This window comes from Carlito syrichta, unplaced genomic scaffold, assembly GCF_000164805.1.
Source record: "Carlito syrichta isolate Samal-C Ts95f unplaced genomic scaffold, Tarsius_syrichta-2.0.1 Scaffold310819, whole genome shotgun sequence".
NCBI classification, from domain to species: domain Eukaryota; kingdom Metazoa; phylum Chordata; class Mammalia; order Primates; family Tarsiidae; genus Carlito; species Carlito syrichta.
In genome coordinates this window covers 39,059-43,109 of record NW_007254915.1, presented here as the reverse complement: position 1 = coordinate 43,109, position 4,051 = coordinate 39,059, and the positions used below count along the sequence as shown (strand labels likewise).

Here is a 4,051-nt window from a genome sequence, read left to right as displayed (position 1 = left end):
AGAAGTGAAGGCCGACCATCACAATGCATAGTAGTTTATAGACTATAAAAATCAACCACACTGGATATCCTGGAGTATATTCACGAGCACGAGTATGTGCATGGAGACATCAAGGCCTCAAATCTTCTTCTGAGCCACGAGAATCCCGACCAGGTGTACTTGGTCGATTATGGACTTGCTTATCGGTACTGCCCAGAAGGCGTTCATAAAGAGTACAAAGAAGACCCCAAAAGGTGTCACGATGGCACTATTGAATTCACCAGCATTGACGCGCACAATGGCGTGGCCCCATCAAGACGTGGTGATCTGGAAATCCTTGGTTATTGCATGATCCAGTGGCTTACGGGCCATCTTCCTTGGGAGGATAATTTGAAAGATCCTAATTATGTCAGAGATTCGAAAATTAGATACAGAGAAAATATTGCAGGTTTGATGGACAAATGTTTTCCCGAGAAAAACAAACCAGGTGAAATTGCGAAATACATGGAAACAGTGAAACTACTAGACTATACTGAAAAACCTCTTTATCAGAATTTGCGAGATATTCTTTTGCAAGGACTAAAAGCCATAGGAAGTAAGGATGATGGCAAACTGGACCTCAGTGTTGTGGAGAATGGAGCTTTGAAAGCAAAAACAATGACTAAGCGAAAGAAAGAAATGGAAGAAAGCGCAGAATCTAGTGTTGAAGATATGGAATGCTCAAATGCTCAGACAGAGACCACTCAAACCCGTTCAAGAACCAGAAGGAGAGTCCAGAAGTAATTCAAAAGCTGTGAACCATCCTTTTCATTTGACCTTTTTCTCCTTTTCTATTTGAAGTGTTTTATTTTCATGTGAGTCTTGTGGGGTAGGAATAATAATTAGATGCCTATGTCTTTGAAAAACATACACCTTTTTTATTAAAATAAATATTTTGTACAATTGATTAAAGGCTAATATATGCAGTTCCAAAATCTTCAGGTTATACTCTTTAAGCTCTTCCAAGCTGTGTGTGTTTTGAGGTTTGGGGGTACATTTAAGAAAAATTACTATGACATGCACTTTTCTAATCATTGTACATTTTGCAAAGTAGAGAAAAATGTGTGACAGAGTCCTCACTTTTAAGGAAATGCGAAACTTAAAATAAAAGTCTGTCTCTTTTGTTTGATACAAAAAAAAAAAAAAAATCAACCACAAATCTTAGAATGCAAAACATCTGTTAATAAAAATATGACAGGAACAAACCCCCAAATATCAGTAATTAACTTAAACATGAATGGACTGAATGTGCCATTCAAAACGCACAGAGTGGCAAATTGGATAAAGAAGCATAATCTATCCTTCTGCTGCCTTCACGAAACCCATCTCACTGCAAATTATATCCATAGAGTCAAGGTAAAGAACTGAAGAAGGATCTTCTGAGCACATGGAAAGTAACAAAAAAAAAGCAATAGTACCTATTCTTATAACAGGCAAAATATATTCTAAACCAATAAAAGTTTAAAAGGACAGTGAAGGCAATGCATAATGATAAAATTCTAAATCCACCAGTAAAAATTATCAATCTTGAATATATATGCTGAACATAGGCATACCCAGATTTATAAAACAGTTGTTAATTAAACTAAGACAGTCATACAATTATAAACAGAGAATTTAATACCCCACTACTTCCTTAAAAAGATCACTGGGGCAAAAAACTAACAAAGACATCTATAACCTTAACTTGACACTTGACCAGTTAGACCTAATAGACACCTACAGAGCACTTCATCCAATTACCACAGAATATAAATTCTTCTCAGTATGGAACATACTCCATGATTGACCACATATTCAGACATAAATCAAGCATGAACAAATTTCAAAAGCTGAAATCATACCAAGCATCTTCTTGGACCACAGTGAAATAAAAATAAATATCATCATCAAGATTCCCCTAAAACACACAAATACATGAACATTAAACAACATGCTTCTGAATAACTTTTTAGTTAACACAGAAATCAAGACAGAAATAGAAAGGTTTTTAAAAACAAATGAAAGCAAAGATGCAACATGCCAAAACTTCTGGGATACCATGAAAACAGTGATGAGAAGGAAGTTTATATCATTGCATGCTCACATCAAAAAAATAGAGATAGCTCAAGTAAACAGACTACTATCACACTTAAGGGATCTGGAAAGACAAGAGTAATCCAGTTCCACAATCAGTAGAACAATAGAAATCATCAAAATAAATTAACAGCTTAATGAAAAAAATTATGCAAAAGATCAACAAGACGATAAGCTGATTCTTTGAAAGGATAAATAAGATTGACAGACCACCTGATCAAATTAACAAAGAGAGAGAGAATGAGAATGAGAATTCAAAGAAACACAGTTAGAAATGGAAAAGGCAATGTTACAGCCAAAATGTTATCAGAGATTATTACAAACAGCTCTGAGTAACCTAGAAAATCTAGAGGAATTGGAGAAATTTCTGGCAACACATAATCTCCCAAGATTGAAACAGGAAGAATGTGAAACCCTAAACAGACCAATAATGATCCAAGAAATCAACTAAGCAATAAGAAACCTCTCTGTCCAAAAAAAAAAGCCCTGAACCAGATGGTTCCAGGTGGTTTCTCAGCTAAATTCTACAAAACTTACAAGAAAGAGCTGATACCAATCCTACTGAAAGTATTCCAAACAATCAAGAAGGAAGGAATTCTCCCTAGTTCTTTCTATGAAGACAATATCATCCTGATACCCCAAAATGGCAAAAACCCAAAAAGGAAAGAAAACTTAGCACCAATTTCCCTGATGAACATGGAGGCAAAAATTTTCAACAACATCCTAGCAAATTGCATCCAACAGCATATCACAAGGATCATCCATTATGACCAGGTGGGTTTTATTTCTGGGATGCAAGACTGGTTTAGCATATGAAAATCAATAAATGTAATACAGTACTTAAGCAGGTGTAAAACCAAGAACCACATGATTATATCAATGACACAGAAAAAAAATTCAATAAAATCCAACATCCCTTGTTGATTAAAAAAACACACACACACACACAAATGCCTAGGCATCAAAGAAACATTCCTCAAAATATTAGGAACCATCTATGACAAACCTGCAACCAACATCATACTTGAATGGGCAGAAGCTGGAAACATTCCCCGTAAGAACTAGAACAAGGCAAGGATGTTCACTCTCACCACTTCTATTTAACATAGTATTTAACATAGTATTGAAAGTCCAGAGAAATCAAGCAGAAGAAAAAATTAGGGGTATGCAAATAGGAAAAGAGGAAGTTGAATTATACCACTTCACAGATGATATACTTCTATTACTAGAAAACCCTACAGAGTCTGTCAGAAACCTCCTCACACTGAAAAATGACTTCAGTAAATTCTCAGGATACAAAGACTATGCACAAAAATCAGTTGCATTTCTATATACCAACAATAAGCAGACTGAGAACCAAATAAAAAACACAATTCCATTCACAATAGTCACACACACACACACACACAAAACCTTGGCATCCATCTATACAAAGAGGTAAAAGATGTTTACAATGAGAACACAGCTCAAAGAAATCAAAGATGATACAAAGAATCAATATCAAGATGTCCATTGTACCTAAGACAATCTATAGATTCACTCCATTCCCTATCAAATTACCAACACCTTTATTCACAGACAATACAGAAATGCATATTCAAGGAGGAAAAAAGAGCCCAAATAGCTAAAGCAATCCTCAACAAAAAGAACAAAGCTGGAGGCATCATAATCCCAGACTTCAAACATTATTATAAGGCTACAGTAACCAAAACAGCATGGTACTGATACAAGAAAAAAGAGACACATAGGCCAATGGAACAGGACAGAGAATTCAGAGATAGAACTGCATACCTTCAACCAGCTCATCTTTAACAAAGCTGACAAAAACAAACATTCGGAGCCAGGCTCGGTGTCTCAGCCTGTAATCCTGAGCCTTGGGAGGCTGAGGTGAGTGGATTGCCTGAGCCCACGGGTTTGAGACCCGCCTGGGCAACTTGGTGAGACCTCATCTCCACAG

At 36.1% G+C, this 4,051-nt stretch overlaps 1 pseudogene across 2 annotated transcripts in view; it reads left to right on the top strand.

Annotated features, from left to right (window-relative positions):
• Positions 1-947, top strand: part of LOC103270921 — a 1,269-nt pseudogene extending 322 nt beyond the window's left edge. Inside the window, exon 2 of one of the 2 annotated variants that reach the window (XR_002482559.1) lies at positions 287-947. The product of XR_002482559.1 is annotated as a serine/threonine-protein kinase VRK1 pseudogene, transcript variant X2 (transcript). Of the gene's footprint in view, positions 1-66 lie in introns of those variants that run through there. The other variant, XR_505012.2, reaches the window with a different exon arrangement.
• The last annotated feature ends 3,104 nt before the right edge of the window (positions 948-4,051 follow it).